The sequence below is a fragment of the Pararge aegeria genome, chromosome 17 (genome assembly GCF_905163445.1).
Source record: "Pararge aegeria chromosome 17, ilParAegt1.1, whole genome shotgun sequence".
NCBI classification, from domain to species: Eukaryota; Metazoa; Arthropoda; class Insecta; order Lepidoptera; family Nymphalidae; genus Pararge; species Pararge aegeria.
This window is the reverse complement of record NC_053196.1, coordinates 7,891,369-7,908,717: the sequence shown is the minus strand read 5'-3', so window position 1 is coordinate 7,908,717 and position 17,349 is coordinate 7,891,369.

The window sequence follows — 17,349 nt, the reverse complement described above, 5'->3', positions numbered from 1 at the left end:
AAGTTTTTTTTTAACACGTAATCTGTAACCACAATAAATAAAATAACGTTATACTTAAATATAATATTACGTACAACATGAACCAATGTTATATTGATAAAGTATTATTCACAATTCCGCTCTTACTTATAAGCGCAAAATTAAAAAACTGTTTGTTACGTAATCCTCTGTTATTTTTATTTTTATTTTTATTTTATTTTAGTTTTTAGTATCTTTTATATATTTTTTTTTAATTTATCTCTTTAGTTTTAGGTTCTGTATATTGAAGAACGTCTTTATTTCATGATGCATGCAGAGTTAGCCTGTAAGTGGTGTATACAATGTAATATTCAGAATATTATTGTTATGTTTATAATAATTTTAAAACATTGTATATAACGTTGGCTTCCTAAATAAATAAATAAAGTACATTACATATGTTTGTCTGTCTGTCCGTCTGTGATGATGATAGTTCCAAATGCGTGGTGTCTTGTCATAGAAATCTTAATTAATTGGCCAAGTGCATTGGTTTGAGAACGTTATTGCTAAAATTTACCTTTATATTACTACCTGAAAAATCTCTTTTGTATGAGTACTATACTTACAATCTGGGTCGGCGGAAAAAAACACTTTCTAAGTTGTTCCTAAGCAAGGCGCAGAAATAACGCTCCTTGAGTTTCTCTTCTCAAGCGTGAATTATTGTTTTCCTTATGACTACATGCCCTCCTTGAGCAGATGCCAGAGTCATTAAATTGAGACAAGGTATATTTTTTGAGTCAATGAAGCATAGCTTTTAATAAAGTTATGATGTTATACAAAATTAATGTGCTGTTTGATGAGGTGCACAGCACCCAACTACACCGACGTAGAAGTTTAGACTCCTTTTTTGCATTGACATTTTACGCATAAAGATTTGGAAATGAGCTTATTCAATTTTAGTTTGCGACGTTAAAATTATACGCATTTATTTTAATTTTTAACAATTTCCAAGTGTCGACGGATTCGTGATAAATTAAATAATATTTTATTAAAGTGTTTCTAGCGAAAATAGCCGGCCGATTGGCGAAGTTTTTCAGATGCCAATCATTTAATTGAGACATGGTGTATTTTTTAAGTCAATGAGGCATAGCTAAAGTTATGTTCTTATACAAAGTTAGAATTCGCTTTAAGACAGTTTTTTTATGTTTTTTTTGTTATAGTAATAATGAATTGGTTACTGAAAACAGTCGCCTATAACAGACAACACTTCACAGGAGTTGACCTGCATCTAGGGTTGCCAGACGGTCGGGAATTGGCGGGATTCTCCCGAATTTTTGTATGTCCTCCCGGCTCCCGACAAAGCAAATAATCTCCCGAAAAACAAATTCGATAATTTTAAGTTCACATTTTCGTCAAACGAAACTTGCAAACAACACACAAAAAAAATGACAAATACTTATGGCAAGAACGAAAACAATAAACATGCTCATTCGGTTCTTATCTTATGTGTCACAAATACCTACCACGTTTTTTTTTTTCTTATAACTACAACAGTGCTATGCAAAAATATGTTTGTTTACTTAATATATTATGTATAATTAATATTATTAACTAATTTTTTTATTTCTCCCGACCAAAGCCCTAATATCCCGACAAATCGGTTATTGATCCCGATAACAGGAAGAATCGATGTGGCAACCCTGCCTGCATCGTCGTACCGCCCTGGCCCTGTGATAGTATGGATGCTAAGTCTCATGTGCGACGTGCCTGTAATTAAAACGACAACAAAACCATTTAGACTGAACATAACCGCAACAACGCTCATTGGCGGCGGAAAACAACACTTCACAGGACATTCTGAGCCGTATAGATGCTAAGGCTAATGCGCCTGTTTTTTTTTGGCGTGGTGTTTTCCACCACGCAAAAAAAAAAAAACGCCTTATTGCTGCCTTCGACCCTTGGGCAGGACGGAGGTTATGTGTCCCACATATGTGTATGTTTATGGGTACCCCGCTCTAAAGGTGGTGTACCCAAACTAAAAACCACCACCGCATGTACCTCTTGTTGGCTTTGTTAGACGTCCGGAACCTGTTGTATACCTCCCGGACGGAGTCTCATGTGCCTTTAATAAGAACGGCAACCACGCTCTTCAGAGAGGAACATAACCGCAACAATGGTGCTTCGTTGCGGAAATCAACACTTCACAGGACATTCTTGGTACTCGTCCTGCATCGTACTGCTCGTTGTCCATAACCTGAGCTGTATAGATGCTAAGGCTCATGCGCCTTTTTTTGGCGTGGTGGAAAAGCTTAATTGCTGCCGACCTTTGGGCAGGACGTTGGTTATGTGGGACTCCCCCCTCTAAAGGGGGTATATCCAAACTAAAAACCACCACGGCATGTCCCTCTTATTGGCTTTGTTAGACGCCCGGAACCTGTTGTATACCTCCCGGACGGAGCAACAACGCCCTTCAGTGTGGAACATATTTGCAACAATGAGCATGGCTGTTGGACTTCCCCGTACGAGCTTTGTAACAAAAAGTCTACTACAAACGGAAAAAACTGTACTTCTACTACAGTCACTGTTACAATCAAATAAAACAATAATATTACTTTTGAATTGAGAACAGTGAACGTTTTTTTACTTTATTTAATCTATTATTACTTTAATAAGCCAAATGACCGAGTACCCAAAGCCTTAAAGAAGCTTATCAATTAGTTCATTATCTGGCTTCAGTATTGTTTTATTGTAGTGATATAATATTGCCAATAATATGTTAATGATGCTCATGAAAAATGAATTAATAACATCAGTCGAGAAACGAAGTAACGCCACGGTCGGACGCTACGATGCGGTGGGTCGGGGTAATTTCCCTAGAATAGCGAATAGCTAATAGGTAGCAGACTGCGCTACAGCGAAGAGTGTCCGGGCTCAGCCGGATAATAATATGCGAAAATTTTAAAGATAATTTTCTTGAAATATATGATTTTTCTTTTACTGATCCTGCAAAGTCCTCAGTCGAGATAAATAAATTGAATTTCCTCCCTACAAGGTCTCGAATGAGACTTTTAAGGACTTCACACACGGCAGCTATAATGTATATTAATGTACATTACATCCTAGGATGTAAAGCTTTAAATTATCTTAACGTATACACACACAACAGGTAATGTAATGTACCTTTCCCTTCATTCCATTGGTATACTTCTCGATTGACGCACTTTCCAGCTGCTAAGGTGTTATACAGGCTGTTGGTATTTTTAATAAATAAATAAATATACTACGACAATACACATATCGCCATCTAGACCCAAAGTAAGTGTAGTTTGTGTTATTGGTACAAAGATGACTGGCGATTATATTTATGAATAATATAACTACATAAATACTTATGAAAGACATTCATGTTGATCAAAAAAATATTTTCCAGTTTTGGGAATCTAAAGCAGGAAACACTCAGAAAGCAGGATTGCTGCCCACTGCGCCATTCGGCTGTCGAATGTTGTAATAATATGGAACTGTCGAGATACTTATTACTAAATTAAATAGATCAATTACGATATATTTGTGACGAAAGACGAAAAATTTTGTGATTATTTCCCTGAGTCAAGATCAACGTTTTCCAAACTTCATGGTCTCATTAACACAACAACAGTGTTAACAGATTGACTGGCTGTACCTAAGGACTGTACTATTTGAGTCTCTCCCTATCACATAAACATTTTGAACATCCTATTCGAAAAGAGATGTATAGTAATATACGGAAATGTATTGAGATGTATTAAGATCTATCGAAATATAAATGTATATTTTCGTATCGCTCTGTATTTTAAGATACAAAGATGTAAAAATATACATTATAGTTGTCGTGTGTGGTCTCCTGACGATTTCTATGGAAAGATGGTATTGTGCTATAATATACATCTTTATATTAAGTATAACTGCCGTGTGTGAAGTCCTTTACCGGGAGCATCATTAGTTTAAATTAATTTGCCCTGCCTCATGCGCAGTTCTTCCCTCTCACGTGAGAGAGTTCTAGGTGCATAGCTTTGACCCACCACGACGCTCCAGTGCGGAATGGCGGGCAATATCAAATATATATAATTATAGAAGTCTGACAATTGTGCTGCTTTGCCCAAATCCAACACTTCCTTTAAAACGGCAATTTAATTCGTGTTTGAATATACTTAAGAAAAAGCTGCATATTTAATTCAAAGAACAAATAAATTAATTTAGTTTTATTTAGTTAATTAAATAATTCAATTTAACGCCATCTAGTTGATACCTCTAACTCATCAAGACAATTTAAGGATAGCCGTTAGTGCTTTTATCGACGTAGTTCATAGAATTTCTGATAGATGGCGCTGCTAACTGAAGCCGAAATCAATACAACAAATTCCTATAATTTTGCAATATAAATATACTACGACAATACACACATCGCCATCTAGCCCTAAAGTAAGCGTAGCTTGTGTTATGGGTACTAAGATAGCTGATGAATATTTTTTTATGAATATATAACACATAAATACTTATAATATACAGATAAACAACCAGAGACTGAAAAACATTCATGTACATCACACAAACATTTTTTTTTTGTGGGAATCGAACCCGAAGCCTTGGACGCAGAAAGTAGGGTCGCTGCCCACTGCGCTATCCGGCTATCTGACTATGTATAGTACATAGTTATTTCAAAATTATAGGTATTTAATGAGCATTACGGAATACCGATATACCTGTATAATAATATTTAGCAAACAAGAAAATTTAAAAGCAAGAATATACCTATACATTTTTCTTCATTTACTTTCTCAGTGCTAAGTGGCAGCTCTCAGAAAATAATGTATGGTAGGTAGGTGAGTAGGTAAGTAACTGCCTACTAGCCCAAGTTCTATTGTATTATTCACGAAGCTTCAACGTTCAAACAAACTGTTTAATCCAATTAATCCCTATAGAGTAGGTTCCTGGGTTAAAATCGATTTGTAGCTTTGCTTAACTACCTTGTTAGCAACTTACATAATATGTAATTATTTCAAACGGTGCTAGTAATCGTTTGATAAACGCGACATCTTTATGTAGGTTGCCTTCCTACCTATTATGCCTGCTGACATCCGTAAAAGTCAACCAAAAGTATAGTAGTCTTTAAGACGACACTTAAATATGGGAAGCCATATTTAAGTGTCGTCTTAAAGACTACTATACTAGTAATTTGAGCAAATATCGTAATTAATGTGTATTAATTAAATTTTTCTTTTTTCATTATATAATTATATATGTATTTATATATATATTTATTTTATATCTATGTGTATGTATGTGTATTTATTTTCGAATATATATATGTATATATAATTGCACTATCCCGCTCTCTTGCAGCTTTTCCTTCCGCCAGAGGTTGCCTGTAAGAGATTGCTTGCAGTAATAAGGCCGCCTTTGCATGCCTACAATTCTTGTTCTTTTGCTTATTCTATATTTTATGTATATTTTGATGTTTGTGTGCAATAAAGTATTTCTTCTTTTCTATTTACAGTAGTCTGCATTATTTTGGCCGCCCTTAACTACTCACAAGCTAACCAGAGATCGCCCTACTTAGAAATAAAAAATATTTCACGACTGAATACCAAAGTCAATGGACCCTTCCGTTTTTTTTTTGTTTTCAGCTTTTCGTCCATACAAAAAAAACCAAAGCTATTTTTAATATACAGCTGTTGGCAACCTACCCTAAGGGTAAGGGCCGACCGACAGTAGTCCATAGCAAACTTAGCACAATCGCACGCATGTTCCGAGCGAACTCGTAAAACACCAGGTAGGTACAGGCATGATGGAGCACTTTTCTCCACGTTAACACTTTAACGTGGAGAAAAGTGCTCGATCATGCGTGTACCTAAATACCGTTTTTACACAACCGTACCGTGTATCTAAATACCGTTTTTACACAAAATATAACAAGAGATTTAAACATCTTGCGTATTCTGATTTTTTCCAGAGTCAAACTGTCTACACTTAAAATTGGTCCAATTATTAATCATTCCAGACACTAGATAAACAAACAGATAGACAAATATTATAAATTACTCATTTATAATATTAGTGTAGATTAATGGGAAGAGCGTTTGTTTGTTCTAACTTTAAGCCTTAACTAAGCAACCAATCGAGAAGATTTTTGGCAAAGTGTTAGTAGTAGACGGAGTAACATAAGATATTTGTTATCCCAGGATAACAAATGGATCAAAACGTAAGAAACGCGGTCAACGAACGCAGGCATCAGCTAGTTATTACTATAATAATAAAACTGTATAATGAAGGATAAACAAACATACTCAATGTCTCTATTCTAACATAAGCAAGGAGGTCAGGACTAGCTGTGCTTGAGCTTGCTCGGTTCTCGAGCGGTGACCGTCGCACGGTCTGCGCTGGCCTTTATGGTTAAGCTACAGAGAGAGCTGAATTATTAGTTTCGTTGAAGTTTACAATGAGAACTCAAATTGCGGACTTTTAACCTTTTAACAGAGTCTCGGCTGACGTGGCCGTTATTTATGAAGTTGCCGGTTTGACTTCCAGTTTCGGTTTTGTCGAGAGTAATAAATTACTAGTGTGTTTAAACTTTGAAGTAGGTACGACGTTGTGTGTTAGTAAATATCTTACATCGTAGTTCTCAGCAAGGCAGTTTGATGTAGGGAATTCTATTGAAAACTACTTTATAAATGAACGTACCTATAGTAATATACCTATAGTAAATAGTCTAAAATTCTCGTTAATTACATTGTATCCAATAATATTTAAATCGAAATGAGTTATTATACTTATATATAAGCTATTCAATAAATGTAACCACAAATACATAACAATTACCTACCGGCATTTAAATTGAAATAGTTTTGATACCTAATGTTAAAAATGCAAATCAAAAAATTTTTAATGCCCTGACACCGCGTCATGTCTCATGTTTATGAGAAGACTTTACAAGTGAGACCCCAATAAAGTCCATTTGGCTTTAACAGGAAGTATATAGTAGACGTATAGAAGAAGATAAACCAAAGCGACACGCTAGCAAGAGCAATAACTAAACTGAAATGCTTACCGCAAGACTTTCGCCGTAATATTATCTGTCAAACAGGCAAAACTAACGTAATAATTGCGCCAGTTTCCCTTGATCCACCTGTATCTTCTGTTGCTTTGCATTTCACTCAGTTTCAGTGAAACTCAGGGGTCTATGTAGGTTAGATGTCGGTGAGATTTTCTTGGAAGCGACATTTTGATCGGGGATAAGGTGACATTGTTACTCCCGCTTTGACAAGATATACCTTTGATGGCAACAAAGGGATATTATTGGTGTTGGCAGGCCGTGACATCTTTACCGTCACAGTCTTAAAGTTATGCATTGTTACGGGACGATAACCGTATCTTCTTAGTCTTAAATTATAGTTTTATCTAAAAGAAACCCCATTTTCATATCTTACAACGTTTAATCGTTTTAGTATCTCTGATTACAACATAGCACATTACAAACCCAAACATCAGTCTATCTGAACTTACAGCACACTTTTAATTTACAAGAGATAATTTATTCAATTTTCCCTTGATACTTCTGTACCTTCTCCTCTGTACCTCAATTTTTCTAGAAATTTTATATGACGTTCCTTTTCGATCTGGGTTCCTGTCATTTTGAATTCCTACTCCAGCTTATACCGATCACAAATTATTCATAATTTTGACTAGTCTGAACAAAGATACCTTTTTATCTTTAACCAAATGTAACATACAAAGGCAGATGTAACATCTACCTTACCGAGAACGGTCATCAGTGTCCTCTCTGCTACTACTACCGTCATATTGCGATCAGCAACCCACCAGCCAGTCTGCCCAGCGTGGTGGTTATGGGCAAATACTCCATTTGGGAGTGATTTTTAGTCGAGCAGTGGACTGTTTTAATGATGATATCGACCTCTGCAACATAGCACAACATGGCAACGACCAAGGCCGTTGGTTCGAGTCCCACAACTGGAAAATGTTTGTGTGATGAACATGAATGTTTTTCAGTGTTTGGGTGTTTATCTGTATTTTATAAGTATTTATGAGTAATATTGTACCCATATATAACTTGGTACCCATAACATAGTATTGTTGTTGTAGGTACATTATTTATTTATTACCAGCTATTTTTGGACATGAATGTTTAGCAAGTTTTTGTAACTCAAAAGAAATAGACAGAAACCTTATTTAAGACTAGCTATTGCCCGCGACTTCGTCCGCGTTTTTGTTTGTCATTGCAGTTCTACAGTTTTTTTTTTGTTAAAAAAATCGGGTGTGGTTTTTAAAACAAATTTTTTCTCCAAAATAAGTGTTTTGTTTAAGTTAGGTTAGTTGTTTTAACTGCTATATAAATAGCCTTGATGATAAAGCTATTTAATAAAGTAAGAATTGAAACCGCGATAATAATGTTACTTACCCAATTTTGTTTGGTCCCGGCTGTCTAATAAAATTTTGGAACACAAAAGCTGCTATTGAGACAGATCTATTCTCTCGCGAACTTTTTTGTAGGTATAACCTACAAAAACGAGTACTTTAATCATGTAGTACATAGTTTTTATGTATCATGAAATTCGTAACTTTGCGTTCGCTGGTGGGTTTCCCAGCGAACGCAAGGTAACGAATTTTGTAGGCAAAATTTTCCTACTTAGGGTTTTTTATATTGCAATTTTATTATGAATCTCCATTTTTTTTAAATAATTTTAGCCTATGTTGATTGCATTCTTACCTCATGGTAAGTTATGATGCAGTCTGAGATGGTAGCGGGCTAACGTTTCAGAGGTATGGGACTTATACCTTATATAAATACATATCTATGGTTACATACATATTAAGGTTTGTACATGGCATCGTCCCGAACACGTCTTTGTCAGTAGGGTAATATCTAGCCGCGGCCGAAGCTTATACACATAACAGTTCCTTGGACCGGTATTCTTTACTTACTAGACTAGCAATAAAGTTGGTGTATAATCTGGTAAGCTGAGAATCTGATATTATGATAATCTGGTATTTTTAAGAATCTGGTATTTTGAGAATTTGGTATTGTGCTCTGCATTGGTACATGTATCATTATTTAATGGAACCTTAACAATTAATATCAGTAAGCGACCCTAAGTGGCAATATAACTAAATTACGGCACGGAGTGCCTGCGAGAAGAACTTCCATTTTATTGTTTCTATTACAAAATGTTAACAAAATTAACAAGATAAAAAAATTCAACAAAAAAATAACATAAAAACTAAAAATGTTAATAGTTTTTTTGTAAAAATTTACGTTTGAATACCTACTATCCGCTACAGCAATATAAGTTGGATGGAAAATGTGGGTTTGCCTTGAAATACTGAATAGTATAGTACCTACTGTCGTGATATTGTATTACATATTTATATTTTTTGAAGACAACAATTGCGGTTGATTTGCTGCCATGTTTTTATGAATTTCCTTAGTCAATCTTCGTTATTAATCACACCTAAGATCTATATGAAATTTAAATGGACATACCTATCTCGCAATAAACGCCTCTCCGACATTGGGTAGAGGCAGCCGTTGCTTTGCGGAATTCCATGATACCTATATTATGAAAATTAATCTTAATTTGCTATACTCCGCGAAAGACGAACGAACAGACGAACCTGTATGGTGTCATTTATAATCTCCTCAATCCATATAGGTACTACTACAGATAACACTCTCGAACAAAAAAAAAACTTTGCAAATCCGTAGGTATCCCTATACCTATCGCTATCCCTATCCCTACTAATATTATAAATGTCAATGTAAGTTTGTTTGTTACGCTTTCACGCAAAAACTTCTTAACCGATCCTCATGAAACTTTGTACACATATTCTTGGAAGTGTTAGAAGTAATATAGGATACTTTTTATCCCGACATTAAACTCAGTTCCTTTGGGAGAGGGGGTGAAAATGTTTGACGATTTTACACCATAACTCAGACAAATTATAACCGATTTAAATAATTATTTTTGTACTATAATAAATAACCTTTTATAATATTTGTTTAATTTTGGCCAAACTTTGTGTAGATCCGATTAATGTGGTTGGAGATTGGGGACAGAACTCCTCAGTGGACAGCAGCAAACCCCTCATTTAAGGCTTAGCGATACTGAATTCTTTAATTTTTTTTAGAACTACAACAAAATTGAATGCCACTTCAAAAAACAAAGTCAAACGCGGACGAAGTCGCGGGCAACAGCTAGTATAATATAGTATAATGACGAAGTTATGCCTCAACATACATAAAAACATTAGAATTGCTAAACTAGGTACTTCTTGTTAGAGTCGATTAAAAAGTTTTAACATGAACTATTAGTATGAACGTCAGTCGTCACATAATATTAACGAATAATATTGAAATTCAAAAATGTCTGCGGAGTATTGCCATAATATTCGCGCAACAACAAGAATTTTTCCGAGCACTTTTTTCCGGCTCGTTTGTTTTGAACTGATTTGGATACCGTTGGATAACTGAATACTCGTACAGTCGAACTAATAACTGTATGCCAGTTAGTAGGCATAAAATAATAGGCACAACGTTGCGCCAACGTTATGTATATTAAAATATTTAAGATTTAGAAATTAACTGCAACAAATGAATTTCGCCACAGAATTAATAACATACAGATACAGAACCCTCATTCTGCCGTCATCGCATGCAGTGCATTGTGTCCAAAAACCGTGAAATAAAGTCAAACTGAAGTCAAATATTTCTTTATTCAAATTGGCACATATATGGCACTTTTGAGGCCCCGCGCACGTCTTACTTTATATCCGTCAAAACATTCATTCACAATTTGAAGAATGCACCTTAACATTTATATGAATGTAGGTAGGATGCAACTTTCGAGATCAATGTAGAAATTGATGCCCGTCAACTAATACTCAACTTTTGTTACGTTTTCGAATCACAGGGCATAAGTATAAGCCATATACCAAATTTAAAAAACTATTATTTGGGTTAATTTATTTATGTCATAGATAACCTTATTAATACTGCGTTATAACACGTGTGCATAATACTTATTAAACCCATGGAAAGTTCTTAGTCATATTTTTAAAATGACTAAGGACTATATATTAATTTATATTATGATTTACAATTAATTTTTAATATAAGGGTGTCTATTATTTAGAATGAAGTCTGACATACCAAACTACCAAGGTTTATAATTGAAGTAAACAAAAAATTTAAATGAAAACCTCCTCCTTTTTTTAAATCGCTAATTAATTTTGAAATCGAATTTTATTTTTACCTTTACTTAAGTAAGTAACCCAGGTCCATAAATATTGCTTTAACAATAAAAAAAAGTCGTGAAAAATATTTGTACTGGCCAACAAGAAGGCTTTATTGTTTCAAGTTCTAACTCGCGCTAACGAAGTTTTTTAGAATTCGTAGTATATATGCAAGCAGTTGATGACTCATTGACTGGGAGTCCGTGTATACTCAGTAATCCATTGGGTATATGGCGCATATTACTCACTCGCTATGTAACTATGGGGATACTGATTTATCCAAATAGATACATAGTGAGTTTCGCTGAAGCGATTTTGTCTCGTAACTACTATTTCTGTTTCCCCTACTATGTTGATTAATGCGAAATCACCAGTCAAACAATACAGTGGTTATTGAACTGGCATGTGAGCTAACCAACGTGGTCTGTGTTTACCCTCTTCCCTTTAAGTTGCGAGCGCCACAACTTGAGTATACAATTTGACTCTTTTTGATACTTTTTAGTAATATCGGAATATGAGGCCTTTTTTTTTTTTTTTTTTTTTGGTGCCACTAATCCTGCAACCCTATTTCGATCCGCAGTTAGTGGTGGGCGCAGTACTCTCCTTTCAATAACCGAAAAGCGGGTAGAAAGACTTGACACCTCCTTTAAGAGCAGTCGAAACTGCTCTGATTCTGCTTCAGGCTGTTTTGGCTCTGAAGAGGCCCTTCCATGCCCTTTTTCTGAGGCCTAGGTTTTGGTGCTCATATCTAGAACATGCATTTTCCCTCTTGCCTTCAGGAATTTAAGTAATAGGTGCTGAATATATTTTTGTTACGGTCTTAGCAGTTCGTATCAGAAATGTTGACAAACAATCTCTCACGTAAATTATAAAAAAGCTTGGGTATCAATTTTTGCTCTTACCGCCGCCTAAGTTAAAGTTATGGCCATCTTTTAAGTTAGGGCGGGGTAGGAACCGTCGCGTCGTCGCTTAAGTTTTAAATTTACGAATGTAGTTGTCGCCAATTTTTTTTATGATGTACCAAAAGTACAGGCCGGGCCTGTTTGAATAATGTCGGCCTGCAGTTCTATAGTAGAATGCCGATAGAGGAAGAAATTTGTTAGGTTCCCGAGCAAACGAAATCAATATTATTATCAAGAATTAGTAGAAGCATAATTTTTTTTATTACTTACTACAAGTACAAAATTACTTAAACCCACAAACGAACGTTCTCAAGGCAGATTGCCGAGTTATAGCTATGAAAGAAATGAGAGAAAAAAAAAATCCCCTACAAGTCAGCCCTTGACCTGTAATCTCACCTGCTGGTAAGAGAAGATGCAGTCTAAGGTGGTAACGGGCTGACCTGTTAGGTGTATCGCAGTTTCTTAAACCCAAACCACTAATCTGTTTCTACGCGAGATCGTACGTAGTACGCTCAAATGGTTGGCATCTTTGGCTGCACGTGTTTGTTCGATGGTCAAACTTTTTTCTGTTAATACATAAAATGCACAGCCAGCACGGCTAGCGGCAGGAGAAAATTATATTCCCGGGGAAAGAATAAAAATTTATCTTCCCCCACAGCTTTATCAAATTTCAAAGCACAAGTCGAAATAATATCCAAATAATATACCTATGTGTATTAATAAACGGAGGTTAACTATTCCTATTCCATGTTCCCGGGCTTTAGGAGGTGGACACGTTAATTATATCCCTTGTCAGGGGATATAATCGGGGGATATAATTTATTTCCCCATATATATGTTTATATAATCGGGCGAGATTTCTCTACAAAAAAAAGTTGTTCATATTTTTTCTGCTTAACGTTGCTGATTACTTGAATACATTTTTCCTTATGGCGACATATTTTACCCTTCATTGTTCCAGCGACTCCATCCAATCTAACATGAAACAAAAGATAAAATAAAATAATGCTGTATGATTGGAGTTCCAGATTTTGGTGGCATGCCAGCTTGCTCGTAAAACAGTTGATCTTGAATGTTTGCTGGAGGTTCGGCGACGTCGCGGCGTCTCCCCGCGTTTTCATTAACTTTTTACGATCGAAAACATTCTTATATGTTTGTGACTTTCAGCCAAAAATGTAGGGTGGCTGAGTTTTCATTTTCTCTAGTTTGGTCTAGTGGGCTTTGGCCGTGGCATCACCACAGTATAGACAAAGACGTGCCGCTAAGCGACATAGCGTTCCGGTAAGATGTCGCGAAGAAATCAATTAGGGGTATGGGTTTAATATATCTCATCTGGTGAGAGAGGTGAGATTGCAGTCAATGGCTAACTTGCAGTGGATTAAAAAAAACAAAAAAATGAGACCTTTGTTCAGCTCAATCATTGAAATCTTGATAAACTTGGGACACACGTAGTTTGCCTCCTGGAGAAAGACGTAGGATAAGATTTATACCGGCAAAGCTGCTGGTAGAATTTACCTGCAGGATTGAAGAAATATAGCATTTTCAACCAAGACATGGCTTGTCAGCTTAACCTATCTTGGTGAAATTTTGCAAAGAGGTAATTCGAGTTCTGGAGACACGGCCGTCGAAGTCGTCCCGTAGAACATCCCGGGAAATAAAGGATCCGGAAGGATTCGGAATTTTTAAAGACCCAAATCAAAAGAAGACGAAGTCGCGGGCAACAGCTAATATTCATTATATATTAATACACATAGGTACATTTTTGTGACCGGATTTAATGGAATTTCCTTCATTATTTGGATTGAAATAAGTGTTTGTAAAAGAGTATTTCATTAGATATAAACAAGATTTTAGTTTATTTAGCCTACAAAATAGGTACAACTTATCTATATCAAATCTTGAGTAAATCTGAGTATGTATTTCTGAGAAAAAATTTAAACTTAAGTCAATTGAAAATTACGTACTGAACCGAAGAAGAAACCAGTTTAGTATATCTAGTAAAAACTGATCTAAACTGGAATTAAAACTTTGATCGGTTAATAATTTATCACATTTTGTCACAAAACTGGCACCATAATTATAACCGTAGTAGGTAAGTAAGAATTTCTGGGAATTTCCTGCTAAATCTAAACGTATGGCTAACACCCTCTGTTAAAAAATATCTTGTTTTGATACCTGGAAGGTATACGAATCTCCTTATTGCCTATACATTAGGATTAATGGCGCCTAACTGAACTTGTGTAAGTTTCTTACGAGTCCCCCGCTAGGTGTTTGTTCGCGTAAAATCCTTATTTGTTCTGCTTCTGGTACGACTTCGATCAAATAAGGTTTTATTTTATTGTTCAATACATCTGTTATCTTTAATGGAGGTTAAATTGATCTAGAGGATGCTCATGCAAGCTAAGAATGGGACTGGATTTTATTGTTAGTGAATAAAGATTTTTTCTTATCTAAAAGATTAATTAAGAAAATTAAAAATTATTCATAGATTCTTAAATGTATTTAATAAAAAGGAATTATTTGCACAGCTTTTTATGATGTCACATGGATTTATTTTTTAAATGAAATGTCATAGTATTGGATAAAAGCAGAAGAAGCAGGTAATTGTTTAACAATTATTTATTTAAGTCAACGTGTCCTAAGTAAATCATTCTGGGGCAATTTACGGTACATCTATTTGGTGTGGAGCATAAAGATTATAAATTACACCATACAGATTCTCCTGCTTCTCGCGAAGTACAGCAAATTGCTTAACTTTCATAATATAATAAAGTTGTCATAGTTTTAAGCATTGGCAGCTTGGTTATCAGGGTTATAGTCTAAGATCCGGAACAAGAAATTTATATTCTCATCTGATAATAAACTGTATCTTATATGCTTGCTCTAATGGTGAAGGAAAATATCGTGAGGTAACCTGCATGCCTGTGAGTTCTCCACAATGGCCAGCACGGTGGACAACTACAACGTATTCTGAGAAGAGACCCGCGCCCTAAAGTAATGAAGAAGATGATGATGATGAAAAAAATCAGACATCACTCCTTATTACATTTGGCTTTTTATAAGATTTGGTATCGGACTGTGTAAGTTTATATACAGTCCGATACCAAAAGAGTGACAAAAGAGTGATGCATTTGTGGAGGTTCGCAAAGTCTATATAATCCACGGTCCTCTAATATTCTGTGACAAACAACAAAACTTCTATATAGATAATTTGCTATCACGGCGCCACAGGGGCGGTCAGCCCCTTGAGGATCGATACTAAATGTGTTAGTTACAAATAGAATGTACTAAGGTATTATGTAGGTGAGCGAAATCAAGATTTACTTACTTGATTCACGGCTCCGTTTATTTACCTTATCCCCGACGTTCGTAATTGTACTCTCTGGAAAAAATAACCTGTCTTATACGAGCTTATAAATAAAACCTACCTTGATTTTTAAAAGCTTGAATAAAACTATTTCAAAAGTCCTGACAAAGCACAAAACAATTTGACGATTGCAAAACAGTTTTGCTCTGTAAGGAATAATTACAAAAAAAAAAAAAAATTGGATTAGAGATACACCTTGCTCGTATAATTTGGTTGAAGTTCACCATCTTTGTATTTACTGAATAATGGGAATGTGTAAACCTGAAATCCGTTACTATGCAATACAAAATTGCTGGTAACCAGATTAGGTCTAGGGGCTCATTACCAATGGTTTTAATTTTAGTATTGTGAACGCTCTTGTCAGAACTGGATATATATTTTAGGAATGTCAAGGTATCACTCCCGAGTGAGTGATATGAAGCGGTGATAACCTAGTGGGTAAGGCTTCGACTTTCCTATCGTTGAGACCGAGTTCGAGCCCCGACACACACCACTGACTTTTCGGGGTTATGTGCGTTTTTTATTTAAGCAATTAAAATATCACGGTATCAAACGGTGAGGGAAAACATCGTGAGGAAACCTGCATGCCTGAGAGTTTACCATAGCGTTCTCAACTGAGCGGCGTGTGAAGTCTACCAATCCGCACTTGGCCCCTTCTCATTTTCATTTTGGGAGGAGACCTGTGCTCTGTAATAGGCCAGTAATGGGTTGACGATGATGATGAAGGTATCACTATAAAATAATACTGCTTTAAGCGATAGCAGTAAGCCCAATCCATGCCAATAGGCTTCGGTGGCGACATATCTCCATGCGAATTTTTAATCAAGTATGCAATACCGCTGTCAAATTATGGATTTGTATGATATGTTCGAATTGAAAGACTTTGTTTTAACTAGTTTTATTTTAACTTTGACTGACGTACTCGAGTAACACTATGATTACCATTAATAAATTGTCAAAAGTTTTTTTTTTTTTTATAATAGAAAACTTTTTAAGGCTTGCCCTTAAAAAGTTTTCTATTATCTTGATCTGGCAGCAAGCTACCGTAGATCATACACCTATCTAAAGCTAGCATTGACTTTCAACAGTTTTGATACAATTTAAATAATAGAACAGTGTAGTGTGAAAATAATAGAATGTGTAAAAAGGTGAATTTATACAGATTTCAAGCGCACCGGTAATATGTCAGCTCTGAATCTAATCTGAAATCACGAAATTAAACCGCTTGAACGCACATTAGGTAAGTCTAACAAATGGTTCAAATGCGGTGATTAGTGACTGTCTACGCTTTGTGTGGTCTCATTCGCATTCACTACGCTATGCGCCGTGTCATGTTTACGATCTCAGCAGACCGAGTGGAGCCTCGAATCTGTTTACTCGTAGGAAAGTAGCCTTGAAAATGATAGTCTTGTTTCCAGCTATAAAAGGTTCAAGGTGACATATTCGATATGTTTTACACGACAGTCTTTTGTTTCGACATAATATTACGGCCTGGAAACTGACTCGATGGTCTAGTGGGGCATGTGTACGGATCACAAGATCCTGGGTTCGAATTCCGGTTCGGCCCAAAAATTGACAGGTATTTTGTTTATCTGTTTAAGAATTTTCAGTACCAGCCTTGAGTTAGGAAATTGGCGGTGTCGACCCGTGCCTCGGAGAGCACGTTAAGCCAACAGTCCCGATTATAATCACTAACTTGTGATAATCAATAAAGCACATCAAATAGCAATAGTGGCTTAGAGCGACCAACTAAATAACAGTTCTCATATCGATTCCAAAATTAATTTATGCCTTCGTAACAGACTTATAGCGACAGTGATAGAAATAATGTTATGGAAA